Source organism: Emydura macquarii, unplaced genomic scaffold (assembly GCF_026122565.2).
Source record: "Emydura macquarii macquarii isolate MOO-44397 ecotype Brisbane River unplaced genomic scaffold, CSIRO-AGI_Emac_v2 contig_1027, whole genome shotgun sequence".
NCBI lineage: Eukaryota > Metazoa > Chordata > Testudines > Chelidae > Emydura > Emydura macquarii.
The window spans coordinates 4,868,104-4,884,341 of NW_027131164.1; the positions used below are offsets into that span (position 1 = coordinate 4,868,104).

The following is a 16,238-nucleotide window of genomic DNA, read 5'->3' on the forward strand; positions in this document are numbered from 1 at the left end:
ATAGATGGGAGACTGTTCATTTTCTTTCTGGCCTAAGTCTGCAAGATCTTGTATGAAGAGGGAAGGGCACACAGGAGAGGAAGGAGAGTGTTTGGGAAGAGTCCGTTTGAATCCTCTCTTTCTGTGTGAAACTGTCATTTTTCACTGATGCAATCTGATGTGGGATGGTCTCTGGAGTCAAGGTCTTGGTGTCAAGGCAAGAGAGAATACAGTTTGTATAGTGTCTCGTTCTGAGATTCTAGATGTATTTAACAGGATCTCAGCAATTTAGGCACTGGAGCTTTGTTCCTTATGTCTGAGGAGATTGAGTGGGTAATGCCCATGCCTTTTATTCGTAGAGATCGTTTATGCATCACAAAAGGGGGGGGGAATGCTAACTGTCAGCATATCTCAAATATTGTTCCTAGTCTGGGCCTTGCTCAGGAAACAGTCTCTTGAAATTAATGTTCTAGTCAATTACCACTCAATAACAAACAGACCGTTTCTGGTGGAGGTCATGGATAAGATAGTGGTGGGCAAATACCAACAGCATCTGGCATCCTCCAGTTCTTTAGACATCCCCAATCTGTTTATTCACCTGGACATGGTGCAGAAACAACACGTCACGGTGGCCAACCGTTTTAGTGAATCTGAAATATAAAATAATTTTTGAGCTCTGATGTTAACTAGGCATTACTGCAAGTTTGTATAAACTTAGTTACCCTGCTCCTGCCTCCCCCTAATATTCTCTTGCTTGGGAAAAACATGTATTCAAGTGTTGTAAGCCAGACACCATGTAGAGGGCTGTGACTGTTTAGTTTATATGCTCGTGTGGGGTGTGTATACACAGCCTCAGCAGTCACTGCTTTTTAGATGTTTGTCTATTATGGCATCATCCCAGGAGTATGGCTAGTCAAATAAAAGTACTGGTAACTAAGATTCCCCTGTTTTCTGAAGAAAAAAACAGATTTACTATAGCATACCACTAATAAATGAAAAGCCTACCATGCTCAAATTCATTGAAAGACATGTAAATAGAATGGAAGGTGAAAGTGCTGGTGGTTGGAGCATTATTTTGTGTTTGTTTATTTTGTGTGTTTGTTTGGTATCAAATTGTAAGGAGTGTTTCTGCTGTGCATTTTATATCACTTATCTTTTAATGTTCTATTGTGCATTCTTTGGAGAACGTCACTGAAGCCATGTGCAGTCAGAAAGCTTCACCCTTTCCTAGCATATGGAAGTAATGGTCTTAGTGGTGAGGTCTGTGGCAGTACAGCAGTTTTATAGGTGGAGCTAGCAGTGCCAGCTATAGTTAAGGTTGTCTGACACTTTCCATTATATACAGCCCTGTTTTCAGTTGCTTATAACTTTTGTCAAACTGTAACTGTTCAGGCTTGAAATTTTCCATGCAGGGTGTCTGCCTCCAGTTGAATTTTTTTTAAATTTCAACAAAAACAGTTCTACCAGTTCTGAGAATAAGGCTGGGAGAGGGTCATTGTTTTGCCAGTGTTTTTGAAGAATGGTTTTACTACTGTTTAGTTGAGAAACTGTAGCGCTTCCTTAGTTTGGAGCAGGGACTTATAATTTGACAGGAGATACATTTTGCTGCCTCTATGAAAATCTGCCCAAATTTGGTTGAATTATAGGCCTCTGAAAATTGCTGTTTTCACATGCTTAATGGAAGCCTGTAAGAGTTGGCATCAAAATTCTCCAAAGATTCCAGGGGCTCTGAGCATGAACTAGTCCACAGCTTTATGGCTGAACAGGACTTCCCTTGAATTGGTGTTCCTGGGTATTTGAATCTGTAGTGGCACCAGCTACTGGAACTGAGACCAGGGAGACTCTCTCCCCTGTGCTTTGAGTGCTCCCCCCTGCTGCCATTATGGAAGAGCAGGAGGAAGCAGCCTAACTGGAATGCATAAGGGGTAGAGACGGTGACATGCTCAGAGCAATTGGAGCAGAGAGGGACAGTGCAGAGGTTTATAACTGCTACAACCCATTTCCCTCTATAGTCTTGAATTGAACCTAGGGTTCCAGGGTTTCATAATTTTTCTGCTGTCTAGCAAATAGTGATGGGAATCCACTAGCAAAATGTCTTTCTTGTAAGATAAGTCTACTAGTAGCAGAGTTATTCTGAGTTGCTCTCTTAGCTCCAGCTGTAGATCTAAAGGTACACATGGGGTTTGGTGTAGTTAAACATGATGGAATTTGTTTTTCAGTTCGCTTTTTAAACACTTAGGAAATGATGTTTCTTCTTTGAGTGCTTTCTCGTGTTGATTCCAATTAGGTGTGTGCATGCCCCATGCACATTCATCAAAAGGCTTTTCCCTTAGCGGTACCCATCGAGTCAGTGCAGGTGCCCACAGAGTGGTGCCTCCACTGCGTTGTGTATAGGGCCCTGCTGAGTCATTGCCTCTTCAGTTCCTTTTTACTGCCCGTGACGGTCGTTGGAGCTAATCTCTCTTGCTTCGGCAACCATTCCCCTAGTGTCCAGCAAGCATTATGCTATCACTCAACAGGCCAGGGACAACGCAGTATTTGGCAGAGCATTCAGTCAGCGATTCTGTGAGCTCCAATTCCTCCTTTGGTCAGCATGGGAGTCACCTTCTTGGAATCGACATGAGCAAGCACTCAAAGAAAAAACAGTTACCTACCTTTCGTAGCAGTTGTTCTTCGAGATGTGTTGCTCATGTCTATTCCAAGACCCACCTGCCTTCCCCTCTGTCAGAGTATTAGGAACTGAAGACATGGCAGCTCAGTAGGACTTGTATATTCAGCGTCCTGGAGGTGTCACTCCAGGGGGTGCCTGCATTGACCTGATGGGTACTGCTAGGGGAAGAATCTTCTGACTGTGCATGCAGTGTGCACACACCTACTTAGAATGGACATGAGCAACATGTCTCGAAGAACAACAGTTATAAAAGGTAGGTAACCTTTTTTTTTTTTTTTTTTTTTTTTTAAAAGAAAACTGTCAAAAGAGCATCAAGGTTGTGTAATCAAGCACTCGAATTAGAAAGTGCAAGAATTAAGATTGCCTGTGTAACCTTTATTCAGCTTGTGCCATCTTCCATTTATAGTCTTTACTTACATGCTCTCATACTATTTTTCCCCATAGGACATCTGTGTTAATCAGTGCACAGGCTGGACCTGCTCTGGGGATGAATCGAGGTAGTTGTGAATGTGGCTATAGTCTGTAGGACCCTTGATATAGGGTATGTCTGCACTGCAGACTGAAGTCGATTTACTTTAAATTGACTTTCACCCGCTGAGTTTTAGAAGTCTCAGGAGCGTGATCACACGACGCTCCTTGTGCCGGGCTCTTGCATTCCCAGTCACCACGCTTGGGTCGACATTCAAAGCAGTGCACCATGGGTAACTATCCCGCAGTGCAACTAGCCACAGAGGCTTTTGGGAAGCTTGTTGTCCTCCCATGGTGCAACATGCTCCCTCGTTCTCTCTTCTTATCCCAAACAAACTGCAAACAGTTTTTCTTGCCATTTTTCTATGCCATGCACACGCCGTTGCCGGAGAGACATGGAGCCCGCTCAGCTCTGCACTATCATTGTGAGCATCACAAATACCTCACAGCTTATCCTGCAGTATTTTCAAAGGCAAGAGAGGAGCCGCAGTATGGAAAATAATGATGTTACTGTGGCCGCCCTGCTACAAGCCATAGAGCGGAACAATTCCTGTTTGCTGCAGGCTGTCATGCATCATCTTCTGTCCATGGAGTGCCAGTTCCGGTCCCGGGAAACAGGCACAGATTGGTGGGATGATATCATTATGAAGGTGTGGAATGATGAGCAGTGTCTGCAGAACTTTCATATGTGAAAGGCCACTTTCTTTGAACTTTGCGCGGAGCTGTCCCGATCCCTGAAACGTGTGAATACTCATTTGAGACCAGCTCTGACAGTGGAGAAGCGAATGGCCATCACTCAGTGGAAACTGGCAACGCCAGACTGTTACTGGTCAGTTGGGAATCAATTCGGAGTCGATAAATCGACCGTTGGAGCTGCTGTGATGCAATTGTGCAGAGCCATCAATAGGCTTCTGCTAAGAAGGGTAATGTCTTTGGGAAATATGCAGGATATAGTGGATGGGTTTGCCACAATGGGGTTCCCAAACTGTCGGGGGCAATAGATGGCACGCATATCCCTATCCTAGCACCTGACCATCTTGTCACAGAGTACATAAACGGGAAGGGATACTTCTCAATGGTGTTGCAGGCCCTTGTGGATCACAGGGGATGTTTCACCAACATCAGTGTGGGGTGGTCTGGAAAGGTTCATGACGCACATCTTTAGGAACTTGAGTCTGTTCAATAAGATGCAGGGCAGGCACTTTCATCCTTAACCAAAAAATAAACATTGGGGATGTGAAAATGCTGATAGTGATACTGAGGGATCCTGCCTACCCCTAGCTCTCTTGGCTAATGAAGCCCTATACCCAGAACCTGGACAGCGAGAAGGAGCGTTTCAATAACAGGCTCAACAAGTGCAGAATGGTGGTGGAATGTGCATTTGGCCGTTTAAAAGCCAGACGGTGATATCTGCTTACTAGGCTTGACATCCGTGAAAAGAACATCCCATCAGTTATATCTGTGTGCTGTGTGCTCCATAATTTGTGTGAAACAAAGGGGGGGAAAAGTTCTCCCGAGGTTGGGCCGTGGAGGCTGATAGGCTGACTGCAAATTTTGAGCAGCCAGATTCCAGCAGCTCAGAGCCAACCGCGGAGCACTTCGGCTTCAGGAAGCATTGAAAAACTGGTTTTGCAATGAGCTGCAGTAGTGTATATCTGTGCTGTGCCTTTATTTCCCATCCCCCCACCCGTGTTCCCGTGGCCCCCTCCCCTTCTTTCCCCACCCAAGCTATGAATGAATAAAGACAGACGTTTTTTAACGCTGCAAAGTTTTATTTTTGACCCATTTTAATGGGAGGAAAGGAGGATAACTTAACATTGTAAAGTGTCCCTGTGCAAGCAACTGTGGTTGTGTGCAGTTCTTAAAGGGGCCATCATGGCCTTCTGCTCACCTCCACCGGTGTGGAGTGCAGCATGTACTGCACCCTGCTCAGTCTCCTCCTAGACTGCTTGAGGGTGGGGGCTGATAACAAAGTGGTAGGTGGCAGAGCATTTTGGAGGGGTTGCAGAGGGAGTCTGTCCTGCCACTGCTCTTCCTGGAGCTCTACCAGATGCCTCAGCATGTCAGTCTGATCCCTCATAATACGCAACATCTCCTGTTGCATATCATGCTCCTGCTCCTGTGCAAATCTTCTGTGTTCCATGTCCATGTCTTGTTTTTCAGACAAGGATATCCTCCAGGCTCTGAGCTCTGTGTCAGCAGCCACGGAGGCGTTCGTTAGTTTGCTGAATATGTCATCCCATGCTTTGTTTTTTTTCCCCCCACTTCCTAATCTGGGAAAGTCTTTCAGCTGGAGTTTGGCAAGGGGGGCTGAAGGCCAAGGTGTCTACTGTAAGATAAGCAAAGCACAACCTGTAAGATAAGCAAAGCACAAAGTTGCCATTGTTAGCTGACCCAAAGTAATAAAGGAAATTTTACTATGTAAAAAGTACTGCCCTTCATGTTCACAAGGCTAAGCCAGACCCGCATTCCATTCTGAACATCTCAGAAGGGTCGGACTGGTGTTACAGACATGGTAAACGAGGGACTCTCGTATCTGTTATAGAGAGGCTTCATTAGCACTAAAATCCACAATCCACACTTGAGCAAGGAGGGGGATCCCTGGGCTCCCCTGTAACATGCCACAGACCGGTTTGGGAGGAGGTGGGCAGAACAGATTAGAGGATACTGCGGGTGTAGCGGCAGAAAACATAGGGCAACCAGTGTCCCAACCCATAATGCCCATTTCAACAGTACTAGGACTAGGAATACTCTTGGGGAGGCGCTTAAGGACCCTGTCCATGGCAGAGGAATAAAATGGAGTGACTGTATTGGTCGGGTACTTTAAACTTGCACCATCTTCCCTAGGTGACCATGTGTGATATCAGTCTCCTGAGGGTAACACAGGCGGAAAAGGAAGATTTGCTGCAAGCATCGGGGTACAGGCCTGGCCCATATGCTGCTATGCTGTGTTCTGCAATGGTGCCTGCTAATATAATAGCAGAGTGTGGGGAAAAGTATCCTACTGTGGTGGAAGAAATAAGGCTGCCCTCCCCAGAAACCTGCAAAGGTTAACAGATTACCTACATGAAAAGTTTCCTTGAAATATCCACAGAGAATTTTCGGATTATACCTCTGCACATAAATAGTCTTTTCTGGGAGTAACCCTCCACTAAAGTTTGCCACCACACACAATAAGACCCTCCCCTCAAAAACACAAACTCCTTTTAAGTAGGGTGAATTGATTTAAATAATTGATTTAAATCAAGTTTCCCACTGATATTTCTTCACATATTTCTTAAACAATGTTGCAAATATGATCACTAAAACATGTTTATTTACAATTCAGTACAGCATTTTACAACATCTAGGAGGGTATACTTTGTGTAATTTTTTAGATAACTTGATTTTTATTAATTTATGAAATAGTACATAATACTCATTACCAGTATCAAGCTGCAGATGCAGCAGCAGTACATTAGGAATGATAACTAAATCTCTCACATAGACACAATAGCACTTATATTTTATTAAACTAAATCTTAACTGTTACATAAACAATGAGAGTTCTGTGGCACTTTAAAGACTAACAAATTTAATATTTGTAGACGTAAGCTTTCGAGAGATTTCAGCTCTCTTCTTCAGATGCAGTAATACAGAAAATAGGAAACACAAAGGCATCTTATAGATATCCAGGTGCATTGAGAACAATGGGGGAGGTGGAGTCTGGTACTTAAGACCTAATGACGACCATTGAGTAGGAGGTGAGAATGGGTGAGCAATTTACCTTCGGTAGTGAGATAGAAATGATCTGCAAACTTGACACATTCAAACTGGGTTTAAACAGAGACTTGGAGTGGCTATCTCACTACCAAAGGTAAATTACTTTGCTCACCCATTCTCACCTCCTACTCAATGGTCGTCATTAGGTCTTAAGTACCGGACTCCACCTCCCCCATTGTTCTCAATGCACCTGGATGTCTGTAAGATGCCTCTGTGTTTCCTATTTTCTGTATTAGTGCATCTGAAGAAAAGAGCTGAAATCTCTCGAAAGCTTATGTCTACAAATATTAAATTTGTTAGTCTTTAAAGTGCCACAGAACTCTCATTGTTTTTACTGTATACAGACTAACACGGCTACCCTTCTGGAACTGTTACATAAATGTTTCACATTTGCAATTGCAGCAGTCACGTGAGTTGCCGTCTGACGGCTGTCCTTAAACTTTTTTTTTTAATTTTCAAATTTTATTAATTCTAACAGACAAGTCGTCACAACACTAAATGTACACTGTCCTTAAAACTTCTACAATTACCTCTCATCTTCCTCACTCCCACTGTCATTTTATTCATAGACAGAAATACGAGTTTTCCTGCTTTTTCAACTCCCCGTCGTTTTCTTAGCTTTGAGTGAATAATACACAGTGATGAAAATATTTTCTCTATGCCTGCAGAGGAAGCTACTGCTGTGAAAAGTTGGTTTAGCAACTGAAGGAACTCTGTTTCAAGGTGCCTGGCTAATGATTTCCACCAATTCAGGGGAATGACTTTGTTCAAAACATCATCAGTAAACATGTACTGTTTAAATGGTTCTGCTCCTGCCCTGAATTTTATTATGACTGGCATAACTGAGGAGTGATTTTGAGATGCCCATGCATGCCATGGTAGCAGCATCTTCTTCAGAAGTTAGGCATTTACCTTTATATCTGGGGTTGAGAATGTTCGCAAGTATATGAGGTGGAATTAGTGCTTGATCCATTCGCTTCTTTATTGCCTGCAGTTTAACTTTCTGGTGAGGTATTTCTTCAATGTTTCTTGAAGTTCCTTCCAAATTTTGACAGCATCAGCAATACAGCATCAATTTCTCTGAAGTTTGTTTAAGGCTATGGATATAGGCTCCAGTATACTGAACATATCCTGTACATTCCTCTTTAATCCAATGTTAAATACTTTGGATGAGATGCTTCCATCTATTTTATCACGGTTTACTTCACAAAGTTTTATGAGAATAGGCCAGTTCTTAATAAATTGTTCAAAACTATCAACCACAGAATTCCATCAAACATCTTGAGGGAGAATTAGTTTGGATCTTCCTGCTCTCTTCAGTGAAGCTGAAGCAAAATGGTTGTTAAGGAAGTATTCTGCGATTTCAACAACATTTTCTTTTATTCCTGGAGAAGACGTATTTAAGTCTTTGGCTAAAAGATGCACTAAATGGGCACTGCAGCCAAATGTTGTTACGGAGCATCCTTCTATTTATTCTTCTAAGTATCTTCTCATCTTTGCCACGTTTGCAGCATTGTCTATGACAAAACTGCGCACGTGACCGTTCAGTTTTTGTTAACAGTTGATTAGAGCTTTCACTGCTGCCACTTTTAAATATTCTGTTGTGTGGGCATTTCCTATTATATCTATTGTTTCAGAACAATATGCTACCCCGTCTTCTGTTGTCACACAGGCACGTGTTACTAGATCATTGTGTACATTGCTCCACCCATCAAGGCTTAAACTAGCAAATTTGCCCTCAGTATTTCTTGCACACTGTTCAAGTTTTCTCATACAACCTTCCACCAGTGTCTGCTCTACCACGTGGAGTGTAGTCTGGTTGTAAGGACTCAACCATGTCAATGAAGCCATGACAATTTTTCTGTGGCAGAAGTGTGGGGGAATATAGGAAGCTGTGTGTACCGAATAATGTATTCCTTTTTCTTTCCAGTCCACCCTACTGTTCCTTTCTATTCTACCTCTGTCTTTTGTCTCTGTCTTTAAGACAGTGTCTTAACTAACTCCTCTGCCTTGCTTGGCCCAGCTCCACTACTACATAAGCACAGAACAACAACAATCCTATCCAGCCTGTGTCTTTCTTTGCACATGTGACTTTAGTCTGCTGAGAAACTGAAACAGAAACCAAAAGCCCAAGAAGCGAGAGCTGGTAGTTAGGCTGGACAGACTAGAGCCATTAATTCACTTTTATGAAACTGTAAGTGTAGGTTTAGCATGTTTGTGATGAGATTTAATTGTAACTGTTTTTTAAATGAGAGAAATTTACTATTTTATTGATTATTTTAAAAAAAAAAAATTTTAAAAATCTGATTTTTATCCACCCTGCTTTTAAGAAGCTGGACTGGGGACATAACCGAAAAAAAAGATTTGCCACACACACTCACCAGATGTGCCTTCCCCTGCATCTCGATCAGTCCCACTGTCTTGTGTTTGGCTGGACTGCTCTGGGGTAACAAACAGGTCCTGGCTCCCAGGGAGAACGGATACCCCCCTCTCCTGCACCCTGCTCTCATCCTCCTCGTCCACAGAGTCCTCTTCATTCATCCTGGACTAGGATTCTTTGGAGGTATCAATGCTGCGTGGTGTCACAGTGGTGGGGTCACCGCTGAGAATTGCATGCAGCTCCTCGTAAAAGTGGCATATTTTGGGCAAGGAGCCAGAATGGCTCTTAGTTTCCCTAGTTTTCTGATAAGCCTGCCTCTGCTCTTTGATCTTAACACAGCACTGCTGAGTGTCCCTGTTGTGCCCCTTCTCCAACATACCACGAGATATCTTCCTGTATATATCTACATTTCTTTTGCTGGCTCGGAGCCGAGCCAGAACAGACTCTTCGCCCCACAGACCGATGAGATCCAAGACATCTGGTCGTCTCCAAGCTGGAGCGCATTTGGGCTGTGCGGTCGCCAAGAGAAGTTCAGCTACAAAGCTCTCTCCATGCTGTCTAAACCGGAAATGGAAATTCAAAATTTCCCAGGGCTTAAGGGGAAGACCTATTTCCTGTTTACGTGGCCACAGTACAGCAGAGCATGAATGTCCACAGCTGTCACAATGGGGTATTATGGGATACCTCCCAGAGGTCAGTGGTGTCAATTTACGTTGCACTCTGCCTACACTGACGCAAATTCAACCCATGGAATTCAAATTCAACCCTACGTCGCTTGTAGAGGTGGTTTTATTAGGTTGACGTTTACCGCGCTTTAAATTGATGGAACTTATGTGCCAGTGGAGATGCATACTTTAGGAGGTCGATGTAAGTGGTATTACGTCGACCTCCATTGCCAGTGTAGACTAGGCCTTTTTTGTTGTAGCAGTTGAATGGTGTGGAGTGAACAAAACGGTCTGCAAGAAGAGAGGGGATGCTACTGTGATTTAGGCAGTTGACTATTATGCTGGAGATTTGGATTTTATTCCAGCCTTTCCTCTGCAACTGTTCTGTGTGGCGCTGATCAAGTGACTTAAACTAAACTACACAGGTGGCCTCTAGTTGTATGTTCTTCATCTTCTGAGTGCCGGATTTGAGATCCTGAGATTTGATTGGCAGAAGTTCTGAGTGCTCACTACTAAAGCTGAAGTTGGTTGGACCTGTTCTTTGAATGTATCAAGAGTTGTAAAAATGTGAAATACTCTTAAAAAATCAGGCCTTAAACCTCTCATGTTGAGTACCAACATTAGTGGACACTTCTGGTGATTTTGGCCTTAATCTATGAGTATCTGTTTCCCATTTATAAAATGGGGGTGAAAGTACCACTTCACTTTCCATAGGTGTTGTGAAGATAAATTCATTAATGTTTGTGACGTACTCAGGTACCACAGAGAGGAATATTGCAGAAATATCCATGCATAGACTGTTGATTACGTCTTCAATATGGAGTTCATATGGGATATGTTAAGTAAATCTGAAGCAACACATTGAATGAAAAAAATTAAAAACCTGAACAGCTGCGCTTCTGACAAACACCATCTACCCTGTGCATTAAATGAGGCAGGGATCCTGTTGAAATATAGTATGCGATCATGTAATTTAAATACCGTTTTAATGCATATTCACAAGGGGGCTAAATTAAGGTTGCACAGGTAAACTTAATTCTGGCATTTCCTAACTTTTGAGTGCTTGACTTTTTGAAAACTTAGCATTCCTTTAGCATTATTTTTATGTAATAGTATATATATTTGAACCCGCTTGCTTGCTTGTGAGAGGAGCATATGGAATGATCTCTGTGATTTTACTTTATTTAAATACACATCTAGGTAAAATTAAGCAATTATGTTTGGGGTTTTTTCTGTCTTATCTTCTCCCTTTCTAGAATTATATATTGTTCCTTCCTTTTCCATTTCTGAGACCCCTATTTTGATTCTTAAACTTATTTAGCACCTGATATCTATCTATATCTATATGTTCCTATCGCTGCATTTTGGGTTGGAGAGAGAGCTCTGTTTTCCTGGTCATACTCTCCTTTTCATATCCTCTTTTACTCTTGCTTAGTCTCTTCTTTTCTTTTGTGTCCCTTCCTCCTCTGTTCTGCTTTCATTTTGAGTGTTTTTTTCTTCTCTTTCCTGCTCAACCCCCTTTTCCCTCCCTCCAAAAATTCCAGCATTAAACTGACATAAATTTAGGCCTTGTCTACGCTAGAGTATTGTGAGTGCAAGTTTCAGCAATGATCAAAAAGCGCTATAATTACAACACTTGTGCCTGTTCACACAGTACTCGTGTCACCGAAGCACGTCCATAGTTGGTGCTCTAGCATCGACAGTGAGAACAGTGCTTTGTGGGCAGCTATCCCATTGTGCAGCTCGCCACCTTGTACCACTAGGAGTTGTGGGAAAGTAGAGAGAATCACAGAGCATCATGGGTCAATATCCCATGGTGCAGTGATTTCAGTCCCATCATTCCACGGATTTTCACTGCATTTTGCAGCATTTTTTAGCCTTTGTTTCCTGTGCACCCACCGTTTCTATGTGAAAGGAAAGATCCTGCACTGCTCTCCACTGTTGTGGTTAGTATTCTGAACACATTGTGGCTGCTTACACAGTATATCATGAGCTCCCAATCGGAACAGGAATCCGAGGCGCCTGATCTGCTGTGTGCCTTGCAAACAAACAATGCCGGGTTACTGTTTGCATTCACAGAGCATCTGCAGATGGTGCACTGCCACTTTTGGGTGCGTGAAACAAGCACTGAGTGGTGGGATTGCATCGTTATGCAGTTCTGGGATGAGAAGTGGTTGCAGAACTTTCGAATACACAAAGCGATATTTATGGAACTCTGTGTGGAGTTTGCCACTGCTCTGCAGCACAAGAACACCAGAATGAGAATTGCCCCCTCAGTGGAGAAATGTGTGGTGATTGCCATGTGGAAGCTGGCAACTCCAGACTGCTACCGGTCAGTTGCTAATCAGTTTGGAGTCAGAAAGTCCATCATTCACACTGTGATATCGCAAGCATGCAGCACCATTAATCACATTCTGCTACGAAGGACTGAGTCTTGGAAATGTGCATGAAATAGTGGATGGATTCGCAGTGATGGGATTCCCTAATTGTGGCAAGGTGATAAATGACACGCATATCCCAATTTTGTCCTGGACTATCTCTCAACAGAATACATCAATAGAGAGGAGTACTTCTCTATGGTATTGCAGTTGCTTGTGGCTCACTGTAGGTGTTTCACTGACATCAACGCAGATTGGTCAAGGAAGGTGCATGACACACACATCTTCAGGAACACTGGCCTGTATAGAAAGCTGCAAGCAGAGACTTTTTTTCCAGGTCAAAATATTTCAATGGGAGATGTTGAAATGCCCATAGTGATCTTGGGAGATCCAGCCTACCCTTTACTGCCATGGCTCATGAAACCTTATATGGGCAACCTGGATAGTAGCAAGGAACGCTTCAATAACAGGTTAAGCAGGTGCCAAACGATCATTGAATGTGTGTTTGGCTGATTAAAAGCTTGCTGATGATGCCTTTATGGCAGATTGGATCTAAATGAGGAAAACATTCCCATGGTTAAGTGTGCTCCATGATATATGTGAAGCTAAGGGTGAAAAGTTTCCCTCTGGGTAGAGTGCAGAGGCAGCTGAATAACCAGATGTGAGGACTGTTAGAAGGGCATAACGAGGGGCTATTCGAATCAGGGAGGCTTTGAGGAACCGTTTTGATGATGAACACCAAGAAGGTGTCTTTGTAAATAGCACTATGCCATGTTATGACTGCTAGCCAGGTTGAACTGTCTATCAGTGTAAGCTGCAACCACCACGTGCAAGAGACAAAGATTGTTTATCCTTTACAGAATGTCTTTATTAAATAAGTTATTCACAGCTGACACAAACAACTGGGCTGGAGGGCAGAGAGCAGTGAGAGACAGTATGGGCTATGACAGCTAGGTGTAAGTCCAGCTATCATTCTGAAAGCTGTCTGAAGGGTGGAGTGAACAGGTTACTGAGACAGGCTGAGAGTTTGGTAGGAATGTGTGGGTGGAGTTTGGGGAGGGCCTGGAAAACAGTTCTGTATCGGCTGCAAGGGGGGACGAGCACACATGAATTCAGTCTGCAGCATTATAAGTGACTTTAGCATCTCTGTTTGCTCCTCCATGGCTTTTATCATGTGCTCGTGACCTGCTATCACTCGCTTCTGGTTTTCTCTCCTCTCTAGCCTATCCGTTTTTTGATTTTGGGTCATATATCTCCATACCCTCTTTTTTTTTCCTGCCTCGGAGGAGTGGAAGAGTTCTTGGAACATCTCTTTGCTTCTCTGCAGTCATTTTCTTATCAGCTGCAGGTGCTTGGCAGGTGTATAGGGGTTTCCCCTCAAGAGAATATCTGTAGAATCACAATGAACAGAAGCATGATTGTCAGTGCACTAGCAGCATTGATTCATTACTCTAAAATACACCTCTTTTTCACGGTCCCTTGGCAAGCGTACAGCTTGATGACCGCCCGGAGCATGGTGAGTTGTGCCATAGTGGAGTGGGAACTCAAGCTAGGGAAAACTTCGGGTGGTTGGTTGAGGTATTGATGCAGGTAGATAGGGACAAAATTTCAAATTGTGCCACCATTTTCCACAGGCAGGGACCTTAAAACCCAATATCTCACTCTTGAAAGTAAGCAGGGATGTTGGGGTGCTTCCATGCAAGCAGCTTCAAACTGGTCACCTGTGTGCTGCTTTGGTCCTTGCACAAATGATTGCCGATTGGCACAGGAAAGTATCATACAATGGGGGAAGAAACAGCCACTCTGCTGAGGAATCTCTAGCAGAGGATTGGCGAGTACCTCAGGAAAGTTTCCTAGAGATCTCTCTGGAGGATTCCTGTGAAATCTCAGTATGCATTAACATGCTTTTCCACCGCACTATCTAGCTGCATAGGGGCCTGGGAAGCACATGGAAACACAACTACTCCTGTGCATTTTTATCCCTTCAACCAGCTATATAATGCAACAAAGCAAAGAAAAGCTGTGCCTCATGAAACCAAGCAGCATCAGCTCAAAAAAATCACCAGAGCTCTCCTCTCCTGCATCCTGAATGTCAGAGCTGGTTGGCTGGGACTGGCTCAAGCCTTCTGGGGTTGAGAAGAGGTCCTGGCTCCCCACATCACCAAACAACTCAGTCCCCTGCTCTTCATTGTCTTCCAATTCAACATCCTCATCCACAACTACTTCATTAGGGTTAACTCTGGTGTCTGCTGTCTCCTGGCCTGCAGAGGTATCCAAGGGTTTCTTAATGGTGGTGGTGGGGCTGCCACCGAGAATGGCTTCCAGATCCTTATAGAAGCGGCAGGTCTTTGGTTCTGCACCAGAGCAGCAGTTTGACTCCCTAGCCATTTGGTACTCTTGCCATAGCCCATTGATTTTCACACTGTTCTGCAGCGTGTCCCGTTCATAGTCCTTCTCCATCATGCAGTGAGAAATCTGACTGTAGGTATCAAAGCTCTTTTGGCTTGAGCAGAGCAAGGACTGCACAGCCTCCTCTCCCCAAATGCTGATCAAATCCAGAAACTCCGGTGTGCTGCAACTGAGAGACTGTTTGGTGTGTGGAGCCGCCATGGTCATCTGGGAAGATGTGATATGAGCTCTCCATGCTAACCAAGCAGGAAGTAGAATTTCAAAAATTCCTGGAACTTTAAAAGGGGGGGGGGGGGGGATGGATGGCCGCAGGGCAGCAGAGTTAAAACTGATGGGCCAGAGTTGTCAGGAAGAGTATTGTGAGACATCTCCTGGAGGTCATTTACTGTGACATAACCTAGCGCAGTGTCTATACTGACACTTTGTTACTAAAAGTTTGGCACACACAGTGCTATGCCTCTCCTCAAGGTGGTTTTATTTTGTTGCAAAATCAAGGGAGTTGGGTCGGTGGGGGGGAATTGTAGTGAGTATGCCACCACTGTTTTTGGCACAAAAATCTGACTTTGGTTGACAAAAGTCTGTAGTGTAGACCAGCCTTTTTTTTTTTTTTTTTTTTTGTTTTTTTTTTTTTTTTTTACTTGGGGCACAAAATATTTTCTGAGCGTTCCTTCGGGCAGGTCTACACTAGAAGCACTACATCAATGCAGCTGCAGTGCATCTAGTGAAAACACACTATGCCAACAGGAGAGCACTCTCGCATCGGCATGATTACTCCACCTCCGCAAAAGGCGGAAGCTATGTCAGCAGGAGAGCGTATCCCACCAATATAGCGTCAATGTGAACAATGCTTAGGTCACTGTAACTTACATCGCGAGGATGTGAAAAAGACGCACACCCCCCGAGCCACAGTGATCTAAGTTACATTGACTTAGGTGGTAGTGTAAGACCTGCCTTAAGTGAAACTGACTAGGACTGGGTCATTTTAGTTCCAGCACTTAGTTTTAACATTTCTACCTGTACTGCTGCAGGAACAATTATCCCCCAAAATATTTTTGTAGGTGAATTTTAAATGTGGTTTTGCCTGGAAATGCAAGAAACTCTTAGTCCCATACCTAATTTAACTTCTTAAGTGGTATATGTGTGCACGGTGATGGGGGGGTTAGTTTTTTCTTCAGCTCTCTATATTTACTTACACACTCATAATGGTAGAATGGAAGAAATAGAAAAAATGTAAAAGTGTAAGAAGAAATAGATTAAAAGATTCAACCCAACTAGGGAAAATTATGTTGCTGCTGTACCTCTTTAAACCCTTATTAACATTGAAAGTAAAAAGTAGTGCTTCTAAACTTCAGTGCCACATAGGAAAAAAATGATTTTTTTAAAGAGAATCAGTTTTTCAAAATAAAAATCCAATTTAGGGAAGCTCAAGCTCTTGCACTTGTTTGGGATAAACAATACTAGGGCTTCCCAGTTCCATAGACGTTTTTCTGGTGTAAATATACATATGCATGAAAATGGTTTTCAAA

At 43.3% G+C, this 16,238-nt stretch overlaps 1 protein-coding gene across 5 annotated transcripts in view; it reads left to right on the plus strand.

Moving 5' to 3' along the window:
* PUM2 (pumilio RNA binding family member 2) overlaps positions 1 to 16,238 on the plus strand; it is a 148,592-nt gene that overhangs the window by 97,528 nt on the left and 34,826 nt on the right. The gene's annotated exons all lie outside the window — the stretch shown is intronic.